The sequence below is a fragment of the Colobus angolensis genome, unplaced genomic scaffold, assembly GCF_000951035.1.
Source record: "Colobus angolensis palliatus isolate OR3802 unplaced genomic scaffold, Cang.pa_1.0 Scaffold200, whole genome shotgun sequence".
NCBI classification, from domain to species: Eukaryota; Metazoa; Chordata; class Mammalia; order Primates; family Cercopithecidae; genus Colobus; species Colobus angolensis.
In genome coordinates, this window is record NW_012115156.1 from 2,271,467 (window position 1) to 2,285,704 (window position 14,238).

The 14,238-nt window shown below is 38.6% G+C and overlaps 1 pseudogene; it reads left to right on the forward strand.

The window, feature by feature from the left end:
* The first annotated feature begins 3,247 nt into the window (after positions 1 to 3,247).
* On the forward strand, positions 3,248 to 3,769 carry LOC105511583 (annotated as a pseudogene).
* The last annotated feature ends 10,469 nt before the right edge of the window (positions 3,770 to 14,238 follow it).

The following is a 14,238-nucleotide window of genomic DNA, read 5'->3' on the forward strand; positions in this document are numbered from 1 at the left end:
GATTATCAACTGATGAATGGATAAACAAAATGTGGTACATCTATATAATGGGACATTTTCAACCAGTAATAGGTATGAAGTACTGATACATGCTACAAGTTGATAAAGTATTATATTAAGAGAAAGAATTCAGTCCAAAAAAACACGTTACATGATTCTATTTATATAAAATGTTCAGAATAGGCAAATATGTAGAGATGGAATGTAAACTTGTGGTTGTCTGGGGCTGGGGGTGGGAGTTTGGGTGTTTTGTGAGATGATAACTGGAGTACAGGTTTCTTTGGGGGATGCTAAAATGTTCTAAAACTGATTATGTTAACTGAGTGCACAACTCTGTGAATATACTAAAACTATTGAATTACAGAGTGTAAATTTGTGAATTGTGTGGTATTGCGAGCTATATTTCAATGAAGCTTTTGCCAAAACAGTATTACTTCTGAGGCAACAGTTACACAATTTTGGTATTAAGTATTCAGCCCTCTCCACATGGGTTTTTCAGTTGTATGTGTGCAAAATAATCTTAAATTTTAGGCTTTTTTTTTTTTGAAAAGGACTTCATTTGGTCTGGATAAGCAAATGTCCAATGCACTTTCAAAATAGATTCATTTAAACTTGGTTTGTGACTTATCAGCATTGTGAAATTAATGGTTGAAAAGGTCAAGAGATGTGAAATAGGAGAACAAATTCTTTAGACTTTTTTCTTTTTGAAACAGGTGCACCCTATCCTGAGAAACAGTTGGTGTAACCCTTATATCCATTTTTGTTGTTGTTGACATCTCAGCAGAAAATACTATTTTCAGAAAGTATTGTTTTGCCAATGAGTTATACATTTACAACCTATCGTTCTTACCCAGCTATGAAAATTATCTTAGGGCCGTGCACCAGAATCCTGAATTGCTGGTGGAAGAGCCGATTCTGTTTGCTTCTTGTCTCTCTTTTGCCTGTGCACCTTTCTACCTAATAAATCTGGGAAATGTATTAGTCACAGCGGTTTTGGATTCTGCTTTCCTAAAGCTCTGTTCTAAGTGAGCTGTTGCACTTCTAAACGAAAATTTCCCTGTTTTTTGCCATCTTTCACCCTGTGCTTTTTCAGACCTAAAATGTCCAAGTATCAAGCAGATGAAATTACATTTGGAACATAGGTTTGGTAGGAAATGACTCCATGCTTTCAGCAGATCTGTAGTTTCATTATTATTATTTTTTAAAAAAACAAGAGACTGTTAATAAAAGATTTCATTGAATCCAGTCCTTTGTCTCAAGTAACTACTGTGTTTAGATAAAATACTTAATGCTGTAAAATAAAAGCAGTGCTGCAGGCTATTTGCTGAGATAACCTGGGTGGTTATAGTAGACTACATTTTTGTTTAATTTTTAGAGGAGAGGGGTTTTAGGTACACTTGGATATACTTGAATATCTTTTGTGTGTGTGTGTGGCGGGGGTGGGGAAGGGCATTTGGACTAAAGTGGCTAAAACACTTCTTCTGATCCCATTTGGCAGAAGGTAAAAATGACTTTCTGTTTGCAAGGATCTTGTGCCTATGGAGCATCAGGCAAGGACATTCTGTTATGCTTCTTAAAAGAACTGGCGCTACAGATCCCTTAACTAGAAGTACACAGTCATATGTTTGTGATTGGCAGTATATTCTTTTTTGCCTTTATTTTTGTTTTCCCTCCTCTCTTCATGTATTGGATTGTGGACCTACATGACTCGGATTATGTCTTACTGTGTTGCTGAATATGGCTGGAGAAAATGTTAGAATGAGTACTGAAGAAACAACTTACCAGAAATCAGGAGTCCTCCTGGCTTCCATCACTGGTTCTGCCACACTCTCTGGCCTTAGATAAAATTCCCTTCACTCAACTGATATTTTAAAACACATACCGTGTGCAGGGTACTGTCTATATGTCTAGCCTCATTGAATCTCAGTTTTCTCATCTGTAAAATAAAACATGAAATTTAAGCTGTAAACCTGATTGATGATTCTGCCATGCTCCAGAGAGCAGAGGTTAACACATTTGACTGTTAGAGTACCTTCCCCGCCCCCCCATCCAAATTTTTACTCATATCTGCAAATTCCATAGTACAATTACTCACTGAGATGTCCCCTATATCCTTAAGCACTAATAAATTCTAGTAAATGTGCCAAACTAAATTGAAAGTCATTTTAAATGAAAATTGTGTTTGTATATACAGCCTTATAGCAAGGTCACCAGTTGAGCTGTGAAACTGAGCAGCTTATGATAGAGTGTCACAATTCTGAAATGGCTGGAAATTTCTTACAATCTGACTATAAGGGATGTAAGATATTTTCCTATTCTTGAAAGACTGCTATATTTTATTCCATTAGCTCTTCTATTTTTCTTCTCTTTTTCAAGGAAAAAAAAAATGACCAAATGCACATAGAAAATAATGTGATTGTAGCCTAGTAGTTGTTGGCTAAAGTTCTTAGTTTTGGAGACAAACAGAACATGGGCCATGAGCCCTTTTAGAAACTGTCCTTTGGCCCTGTTTGTGGATGCTTCAGCCCTGCTCAGGGTCAATATGCTTCCTCACAGTGGGAGATGGAGAGAAGTAGTCCTGCATGCCCCTCCCCTCCAACTGTTTTTTTGAGATGAATCTCACTCTGTCATTCAGGCTAGAGTGCAGTGGCATAATCACCATTCTCTACAGCCTTAACCGTCCAGACTCAAGTGATCCTTCCACCTCAGCCTCCCAAGTAGCTGAGATTACAGTGTGTGCCACTACTCCTGGCTAATTTTAAAAATTTTCTTTAGAGTGGAGATTGTAGGGGTGGTCTCACTATGTTGCCCAGGCTGGTCTTGAACTCCTGGGCTCAACCAGTCCTCCAGTCTCAGCCTCCCAAAGTGCTGCATTACAAGCATGAGCCACCACACACGGCCATCCTTCTATTCTTCTCATTTCTCCCTACCCCAAATCAACATGGATAGGTCTTCATTTGTTCTAAGAAGTGCTGTGCTGTTGTAAGTAGCTTAATTAATCAAATGTATCTTTGATGATCCATTTATTAATTCATGTGTTCTTTCTTCTAGACAGCAAAGGACTGAATTTTGTTAAAACCCACCCTTGCTCAGAAGGCATTTATAAAGAAAACCTCCGCAGTAAAACAAAAATTCAGGGGAGATGCGGTGTGAGGTCCTCTCCAGGCCGTGGTGGGTGCTCTTTGGCTTCTCTTCTCTGCTGGGCCTGTGGCCACATGTCCCCCCACCCACCACCGCCACTGCCCCCATGCCCATGAAGGGCTGCTCCCCCATTGCCGCACCCTGCAGTACCTGAGCCAGGGGGAGGTGGTGTTCAAAGACTTGGCGAAGGTCATGACAGTGAATTACAAAACACATGGGGAGCTGGGTGAGGGCACCAGGAAATCTGTGTTTTCAACGTATCTCAGATTCAATACAAAATCCCATGAATGCAGATCATGATGTTTAAGGACAGGATGCCATCACCCCTCCTGTCTCCACGTCCACCAATACTTACATTCTGGGGAGCAAGTCCTGTTGGATGTGGAGACCCAGAACAATAAGGAGGTTATTGAGTACATCAAAAAATCTTGGGGAAGAATGAGGAAACCCCCAAGAAAGAGGAGAAGGAGAAAAGCAGCTGTTTCACCCAGCCCACTTTGGCTCTGGAAAGTACTGCCTGCAGGATTGTATCTGCAAAGTGGAAGGACAGATGCCCTGCCTAGGCCTGATACCCAAGGAGATGATGGGGAAGTGCAGAGCCACTGTGAAAGTCAGTGCCCAAGACTAACACCCAAGGCCACTGTGGGCTGGGGCGATTGTGACTGACCAATAGGGAGATTGGTATGGGGTTACCTTGGCCCCAGGCAAGCCCTTGGTTCTATCCTTGAAAACTCTGGAAATCCTTTTGCAATAAAAGGTTCCCATTTACACACCTGTGTAAAAGGGCATGGGGAGAGGAACATTGGCAGCCGGATATCCCTGCTCTTTGAGTAAATGAAAAGCTTTCTAATCACTGCAACAAAACAGCAACGACAACAACCACCACCACCACAGCAATTCCCAACATCCCAGGTTTTAGGCAGTAGAATCATCTGGTGGGACTGTCTTGATACTTTCCCGTATGTGTCTGCTTGGATTTTTCTCATTTTGGTTACAGTTGCCATCACTTCTATTACCATCCCCCTGTTCTTGTACAATCCCTTGCCCTTAGTGAGAAGGCCAACTTCTTAAAATACTTTTTTTTTCTCTTAAATACTAAAGTAGAGTCAAGGGGATATAAACAGATTACAAGAAACACAAAAATCCTGCTTACCAAGCACTGTTCTGCTATCACTATTGTTGAAATCTTAAGAAACTTTGAGCTTTCAGTAATCATGTAAAAATAAACAATCATTTCAGTAGGAAAAGGTAGGAATGGGGCTGAAAGTATTCAGATTAAAAATAACAAAGTTATTTTAAGAAGCAACACTAATTATCTTTGGCTGGAATTTCAGGTAGACTGCCAGGGGAGTTTTGGCTGGCAGGCCTGATGCCCTTCAAATCACACCACATTACAGCCTTCACCTGTGGGTGAAGTTGATCCTGCAGGGCACCATTGGCAGACAGAAGAGAAGCAGTGATTCGATCTTGCTGTCTGTCTGGGGAGACTCAGGCAGGAGTGCCACCCACAGGAGGTTGAGCTAAATGCATTACTTAGAGAAAGGTAAAGCAATATACACAGACGAAAAATACATCCTCAAGCCAGAAGCAACAGTCAACAACATAGCTAAGAAAGTAGGGTAGAATATGGGGCAGGATAGCAAAATGTTAGACTGAAAATGGAAGAATGACAAACTTCACCAGTGACACAAATGTCAGAAGCTGGTTGGAATGAAGTATATAGATCAGGTGAATTGGTTTTAGATCAAACTCTGGAACAGTGATTGGAAGCTGGCAGTTCTCTGATGTCTTGGGTCCAGACCTCATGGATTGAAGAGAGCAACATGACTTAGAAGAAAAAGCAGAAAACCTGGTCTTTGTTTAATGCGGTTCATTTCTCACAGTTAACTTCACTGTTTATGACTTGTAGAAAACTGTAATGTATTATCACTGTTCTTCAATAGAGAAAGTAAGACAAACAAATAAACGGGAGAATTAGAATTGAAACTTGATTTTCTAAAACCTAGATCTATACTTGGGTATTTGTTGAATGTTGGTTTTTCAAAAAGATTGTCTTACTTTTTTCCTGATCAAATCAAAGGATTTAGTACATTTTTATTTGTTAGTATCCACATACCTACACAAAAAGTACATTAGCCTTAAAAAACTACTAATTAGAATTGATTAACATATGGAAGAACAAATTAGTTATGTAATCATGTATATTATAATTGTCAATAAATTATATAAACCTGTAATAGTATGCAAATATTTTATAAACATAAAATTATTATTCACTCTTGAATAATTATGCAGGTCAATCTTTCAGAAATCAGTGGGAGTTTTACTTTTATTTCTAATTACTTATATTTTTAGTCTGTTTTAAATGAACAACTAGATTTCCCTCTGTGTATCAATAATTAAATACACACGTTTTAGGTTACTTGGGATGATTGCCAATAGTCACATTGTTTCTGGTAGCTTCCATTGTAATAGTGCTTCAAGGTGATTACTGGTTCTTTAACTTGTGTAAGAAGCAATACTCCTTTTTGTAAATTTTACTTCAAGCTCTGGGATACATGTGCAGAACGTGCAGGTTTGTTACATAGGTATACATGTGCCATGGTGGTTTGCTGCACCTATCAACCCATCATCTAGGTTTTCAGCCTCACATGCATTAGGCATTTGTCCTAATGCTCTCACTCCCCTTGCCCCCAATCCCCCGACAGGCCCCGGTGTGTGATGTTCCCCTCCCTGTGTCCACGTGAAGAAACAATATTCGTGAACTACATTAAAAACTCAGGAATCAGTTTTATGCTACATGTATGCTTTTCCTGGAATACGTAATCTACTGGGAAACATTATGAAAGAACATGGGAGTATAACTGTTTTGCTCTTCAGGGCAGTTATTAGCAAAGGCTCTAAAAGTACTCTGCAATCAATTTTTATTGTCAGCCCTTTACAAAAATCCTTAAAGTCCAATAATTGGCTCGTAAAACTAAATAGTAAAAGGAAAGGGGAAAATTAAGTATGGTACATTATACATGATATCATAAGTGGAAACCTAATCTATCACTATTAATGCATTTAGTTATTGATAAGCATGCGTCTAGAGTCACATTTTAAATCTTTGGTCCTAATGTTGTCACAGACTCACTGGCAGCCATTGCAGTGGTGTTGCTGCCATCGTCTCCTCTGTCTCAATATTCTATCATGGAAATCAGGGATACTAACACTGATAAACTCTGAGAGAAAACCGTTTACAAAGACATTTGAAATTCTGAGAATAATCAACAATCTTTTTTAACAAATGTGCTGGCAGTTATATATTGGAGTATTTACATGACAGTAGATGTTCTGAATGGATGTGGAACAGGGGAAGTTTTAGGAGGGTGAGGCAAAAAAAGAATCAGAGGCTGTGAGTGGTGGCTCATGCCTGTAATCCCAGCACTTTGGGAGGCTGAGAGGGATGGATCACCTGAGGTCAAGAGTTTGAGACCAGCCTGGCCAACATGGCAAAGCCCCATCTCTACTAAAAATATAAAAATTAACTGGGCGTGGTGTCACGAGCCTGTAGTCCCAGCTACTCAGGAGGCTGAGGCAGGAGAATTGCTTGAACCCGGGAGGTGGAGGTTGCAGTGAGTCAAGATCATGACACTGCACTCTAGCCTATGTGACAGACGAGACTCTGTCTCAAAACAAACAAATAAACAATCAGAAAAATAAAAACATTAATGAAATCCTGGCAAAATTAATATGGTCACACAGTACATATTTGTGTTATGTCTATTAAATAAGTTTACTTTTAAAGTACTTACTGTTGAAACACAGTAGGTAGCTGGAATTATCTACTCTTGGTTATTGAAATCAATATATTTGTCAGCCACATCATTTGGGCAAGTGATAATAGTATCTATTTATAATAACTTTTCATTTTTATTAATAAATACATTCTGAGATATCAGTATATTTACTGTTCAGATTATTTGGCTAGCATTACCCTTAGTTGTGTCTGAACTTTCCTAAAAATAACACCCATCTTATCTGTTTTTGCATTTGAAAATTAAACTGCTGCTGGTAAATAAATTTATTTTCTACGATGACAACAGTTAATGTCCTTCTAAGTTAATATGTGAAGGAGCTTTTCTATCTCAATAAGTAACATCTTTGGTTCCAAATTAGCCACTTTAATTCCACTGCCACATTGTTTCTTAGATGTCATACCATGTTTTTTGGAAAATTTAATTTCACTTACTATGTGACTGGCTGGTCGTCCGGGCATATATTCTGGAGAAAGACTTTTAAAATAAAGCCATTCTTAACAGCCACAATGTAGAAAATAGTCTTATTTTCTAAGTATTTATAGATGAAGGAAAGAGTATCTTCTTGTACTATGTTCTAGGGCCCTACACCTGAAACTGAGTCTTTGTAAGAAGATAAAGTCAGCTGCGGCCCTACTAGCTGAACTGAGTGCAGATACAGATTTTTGTAATAATTGTCCAGAAGCTCCTACCCACAGGCTGAAATTTATCCAAGTAATTTTTATAAGATAGTCTTATTCAAAAATTATCTTCCTATTTATGACTAGTATTTCCATTTCCCGTTTATTCCAGTTAGCTGCATGTAAAGCAGTTCTTTTTGAAACTGTCAATATGAGATCCTGGAAGGTAATTAATTCCATAATCTAGTTGTACATATCTTCCATCTGTAAGGTGTATATGTTGTGTTCTTGCATGTCTGAATGATGGCTTTGAACTGTATCCTTGCATTTATTTTTGCATCTCTATAGGATTGCGGTGTGTGTGTGCATATCACGTGTGTGTGTCTGTGTCCTATAATACAGCAACCTGTGGTCTGTTCGTGTCAAACCCTTGAAAAGTTTGGAAAAAGAAAATGAAGAAGACAGGTGGGAAAAAAATGTAATAGGTAAAAGCTGGGAAGTGTATACATATTTAGTATATCTCAGCTATGAATTCACAGATTACTTGAGACTTTATGTTCATTATGCCAGTGTGCTGCATTCTGAGGAGATGGGACATAGTTACTATAGTGGTGTGATGCTGGGAGAGTGCTTGGGAGCAGAAATGATGATAGTAAGCCATTCATCAAGATTTTTATACCAGAATGGCCAATCACAATAGAAAACACTCTCAGACTATAGCTGGCCTGAGGTTCCTTCTGACTACTTTCTATAGTTTCCTTGAGGCACTAAGTGCTTTCTTATGGGTATCAGTGGACTCAGAGAAGCCTATTAGAAATAAATGTAGGTACAGTTGGTGTTCAGTTTCAACAACATTCTCTGATTTTAAATTCCTTTGTGTAGACTTTTAAAAAATATCAAATGATTAATTTTATAAAACTTTGTTGTTATAATTTATCTATAATTATAAAATTATATTTTAAATTTTGTGTAGCCTTTTAAAGACTATCAAATGATTATTATAAAAATTGTTTCCTCACTTTGGGAGGCCGAGACGGGCGGATCACGAGGTCAGGAGATCGAGACCATCCTGGCTAATACGGTGAAACCCCGTCTCTACTAAAAAAAAATACAAAAAATTAGCCGGGCGAGGTGGCGGGCGCCTGTAGTCCCAGCTACTCGGGAGGCTGAGGCAGGAGAATGGCGGGAACCCGGGAGGCGGAGCTTGTAGTGAGCCGAGATCGTGCCACTGAACTCCAGCCTGGGCGACAGAGCGAGACTCCGTCTCAAAAAAAAAAAAAAAAAAAATTGTTTCCATAATTGTATATATTTGCATTATGAAACTTGCATTTTTTTCATCATTAAATCTTTACTGAGCACCTGGTAGGTTCTGGGTGCTGTTATGATTCCAACCATATAGTAGTGATCACTAGGCAGACGATATCTTTACCATATAGAGTCTGCATTCCAACAAATGAATTTAACCAATATGTGACTAGTATGATGCAGCGGACCATATAATAAGATGTAATGAAGATTAACTTGGTTACTCTGGCCTGGGAGTTTAGTATATGCCCTAAACTATTCAAACAATGGGGCAGGGAAGGAAGGATGTCATTCTAGGCCAAGAAAATATGACCAAGCATAATAGATTCTGGGAAGAGAAAGAAAGCAACATGGCCATCAGGTAGAGTGGGATTGAGGTAGCATGAAGTAAGAGATAAGACCAGAAAACCAGCCAGGGTGAGAAGAAATGTAGGGCTTCATACACCGAGGAAATGATTTTGGATTTTATTCTAACTGCTGTGGAAATCAGTGAGGAGAGAAACATAATCTGATGAGTCTGGATTAAGGAAGGAAGCAAAAGGGAAAGTAAAGAAGCCGTTTAGGAAGCTATTATAGTTGTTCAGGCAAAAAATGACTGAGTGCATTGAGATGAAATTAGTAAAAATGGAAAGCAGTGAATGGAATATATATATATATGTGTGTGTGTGTGTGTGTGTGTGTGTGTGTATATATATATATATACATATGTTGAGAAAGGTAAACTAGCTAATGGATTATATGTGTAGTGTGAGGCAAAGGGGAGAGTTTATAAATTAGAAGAAGTGTGGGCCCAGGATTTAAGCTCTGGAACATCCAAACATGTAGAAGTTTAGCCAAGGTGGTGGAATTAACAAGTTACGCTAATAAGAACAGGTAGTATGAGTGCAGTATGAGTGTGGTATTATGGAAGCTAAGAGAAGAAGGTATTTTATGAATGACCAGCAAGCTGTGCTTAATGCCACGGAAAGGTCAAGTACATTAAAAGTAGAGGCACATCCCTATGATTTGAAAACTACAAAGTAATTGGCAACCTGGAAAAAACAATCTTAGGTCATGGGGAAAAATTTTGGTTGGAGAAAGCTTAGAAGAGAAGAGGGAGATGAGAAAGTGGTGATGATAAATACAGACTACTCTTTCAATAAGTTTTTTAATAAGGCAAAAATAAGAATGACAGTAATTGAAACAAAACATGGGGTCAAAGGAGTTCACTTCTTTTAAAGACATGAGATTCTAGGATGTGCTTGTATGCTGTTGCTGTGACCTAGAGTGGGAGAAGTGGATAAAGCTAGGGAGAACGTGACTGACAGCAGGATGAAATCTTTGAGAAGGTGAGAGAGGATGACATCCAGAGAATTGGATGACATAGGTTGCATTTGATAGGAATATTATATTCATCATAACAAAGGACTAGATTAATACCTAAGAAAAAGTGTAGATAGGGTTGTATTGGGTGGTTAGGTAGGGGTGGGGACGGAGTGATGCTGAAAGGAATGAGGAATAAGAGAGAAGGAAGATGACCATTTTGAATAGGAAAACAGATGTGAAATAGACTTAAAAAAAAAATAAACCACTAAGACAGTATGTTCCTATTGCAAAGTATGTTGAGACTTGTGGTCGTGAATCAACTTAGTAAAATTCTGTGCTTTCTTCCAGCAAAATGCATGATATGACAAAATTCCACTATTTTCCTCTCTTCTGAATGATTTCCTGTAAGCTAAATCTGAACACTTGTTGAAAGTTTAAGTTAGAATATTATCACATAATTTTGAAACTAGATGTGCCCTCAGAGGCCATCCAGTCCTAATTCGTTGTTTTCCAGAATACCAAATTATTTCCTATTGATTTCTTAAAACACATCATTCTTGGATTCCATGGTATGTCCTTCACACATGGAATCAGTTTTTTTCTCATCTATTTTCCACTCTGTACACCAAGCTTGTCAAACTTATAGCCCGTGTGCCACATGCAGCCCAGCACGGCTTCAAATGCAGTCCAATACACATTTATAAGCTTTCTTAAAAGAGTATTTTTTTGCGATTTTTTTTTTTAGCTCATCAGCCATTGTTAGTTCTAGTGTATTTTATGTGTGGCCCAAGATAATTCTTCCAATGTGGCCCAGGGAAGCCAAAAGATTGGATATCCAGCTGTACACTGTATACATACATATACGTTATCTCAGTTCTTGTACATTTTTATTTTTCTCACTTTATACATTTATATCTCCAATTTGCTTAGTTCATCTCCTTCCTTTCCTTCATTCAGCCAACTACCAGTTCATGTCCTCTTTCTGTCTTCCCTAAATGATAATATCCTTGAAGATTTAAAGAATCAGGTGTTAGTTTTTGGTTGCACTCTCAAAGCCTAGCACAGTTCCTGACTCTCTGGTGACTTTACATTACTGAAGTAATTTACATTACTGATTACTGAGGTAAAGAAGTTTTAGTTTTGCTTCAATAAGTGACAGTGAGTAGGAAAGATGGATCAAAACATTTTATTGTGATTAATGAATCTGCAGCCAAAGAATATTTAATATCCCAGAGAAGTAGAGCTGAGCATGAGTTGAATTAGCTCTTAATGGAATTGGCACCACATCCTTTAATGCTTCTCTTGGAAAGGCTAGTGATTTTTTTTCCCTTTCTGTATCTGCTTAGTTGTGACTGGAGTTGTATTATGAGTACCTGATGAGCTTTGATACTGTACTCAGAAGCTAGAAAGAAGATGTTGGTTTAAAATAGATCAAGCTCTTAGAAATTCTATAGAGATCATCATGTATTTTAGAAGAACTAAATATATTCCTCAGAGAGCCAGCCTATTTCCACCTCATCTCAGGTTTTAACGATGTCTCCTTTTATTTTCTCCTGAGATTTTATCTGAATTTCTTTTTTATCCTCAAGTCAGAGCCTCATTATTTGAGTTTATTATGTACCAGGAAGACTTCATTAAAAACCAATCATGCCATTGTATTTCTTATTTTGAGCAGGTAAAACTTGATGTAAAATGAAAATCTTCTGACTTTTGCTTCAGGGTAAAAAATGTGCAGTAAACTTGAAATCAGTCTCTGGCTGTAAAATTCTTTCCCCAAAAGTTTCTTAAGTACATCTCCCCTGCAGCTACTCCCAATTTCAACCTCCCCTTTTTTTTTGTCTCCTCACCTAAGATGTCTTCCTACCTCCCCTCCAGTCATTTACTGCTGTCAGAATAATCTTTAAAATTATAGTTCTGATGATCACTTCTTTGCAAACACTTCTTTTGGCTCTCTTTTGCTTGGAGAGTATGGTTAAAGCTTCTTAAATAGACAGACCACAGCCTGGTCTACTTCTAACTTGCCCTTCCATTTTTCTGCCCTCTTGCATATATCCTGCACTCTAAGTAAATTTCCCTTATCATCCTTCCCTGAACATACCTCTCGTTTTCTCACCTTGAAACTTTAGCACATGAGATTCAGTCACATGGACATTTATTCAGAGCCCCAGCGCCCCATCTCAGTACTTCATATTCAGCACAAAGGCCATGTCATCAAATTTTGCATGACAGCTTCCAGTTGGAAGTAATTTTTCACTCATCTGAATTTGCATAGTGCTTCAAAATATCTCTTTATCAAAAAGAATTCTGACTTGTGCTATTATTACATTGGTTTTGTTAAGTGCCTTTCTAAAATGTAGGTGCTAAAATTTAGGTTGTTTATCTTGATAAATTCCTCATACGGATTGTAGTGCCTTTCACCTTATTTCCAAAATGAATGACTGAAATATATAGAAAAAGTGTTTTATTCAGCAAATACTTTTGAGGGATCATTATGTTCCAGGCACTATGTTAGATGCTGAAGATATAGTGGTGAAGACGGTTAACATAGTCTTTGCTTTTATATGCATAGATTCTAATAAGCAGTACAGACATTTGTCAAATACTTTACAATAATCAAGATATTGCAACAAATGATAAGGGCATTAGAAAGTGCTCTGGGAACATATAAGACTACTATATCTCGATCTCTATACTTAGATCTATAATAGGGAGCTAATAGGTAAATGGAAAAAGTGTGTACTGTGAAAGAATGTCCTAGGCAGAGGGAACAGTATGTTTGAGACCCAGCAGCAAAAGAAGTAGAGGCTCCTTTCAAAATTTAAAAAAGTCTGGTGTGGCTGGAACATGTAACGTGTGCAGTAGAGGGTATCAGGTGAAGGTCAGGATGTGGAATGTCTTGTAAGCCATGTTAAAAAGACAAAACAAAATTGTATTTTATCCTAAGGGTAATGGCGAGCCAATGAAGGTTTTTAAAAGAGGCCTAATGAGATCCGTGATTTTAAACAAACACTAACTACATTGTGAAGAGTGGAATGGAAAGGGGCCAGAAGAGTACAGGGAAACTAGAAAAGATGATATTCTTGGAGTTTAGGTGCCAAACTTTGGCTTAGGCAAGGAAGCAATGTCAATTAGGTTGGAGAGAAATTTAAGCCTTCAAGAGAAGTACTTGAGAGATGGAAATAACAGGCCTTACATTTCTGGGGTGACTGAGAGGTAAGGTTCAAGACTGTCTTCCATGTTTCTCATATGAACAACGAAGAGGAGAGGAACCTGTGTGTTGAAAGAGGGAACACTGCCGGGCGCGGTGGCTCAAGCCTGTAATCCCAGCACTTTGGGAGGCCGAGACGGGCGGATCACAAGGTCAGGAAATCGAGACCATCCTGGCTAACACAGTGAAATCCCGTCTCTACTAAAAAATACAAAAAACTAGCTGGGCGAGGCGGCGGGTGCCTGTAGTCCCAGCTACTCGGGAGGCTGAGGCAGGAGAATGGAGTAAACCCGGGAGGCGGAGCTTGCAGTGAGCTGAGATCTGGCCACTGCACTCCAGCCTGGGCGACAGACCGAGACTCCGTCTCAAAAAAAAAAAAAAAAAAGAAGGAACACTGGAGGAGGAACAAGATTAGGAGGCACAAAAAGAAGAAAAATTTCATTTATACATGTTATACATCCAAATGGCATCTGCTAGGCAGTAAGATATGTGATTTGGTTGGTTGGTTTTCCATTAGCTGTTTCTTCTCAGTTCTCTTTGCTAGCTTCTCAGTTCTCTTTGGAAGAGTGACCTGGTTAATTATATAGATAGAGGAACCATATGCATGTAAGGCAGTAAGTAAAGCAATGAGTGTGGGTGAAAGTTCCAAGTAACAAAAGTGTAGAGTCAGCAAAGGGTCTAGGAGAGAACCCTGAGACTCGCCAACTTTTAAAAGCGAGGTAAGGAGAAAAGGAGCTAGCAAAGAGAACTGAGAAGAAACAGCTAATGGAAAACCAACCAACCAACCAACTGACCAACCTCAGTGCAAAGTAATGTGACAAAAGCTAAGAGAGAGAATTTCGAAGAGAAGGGAGTGGTC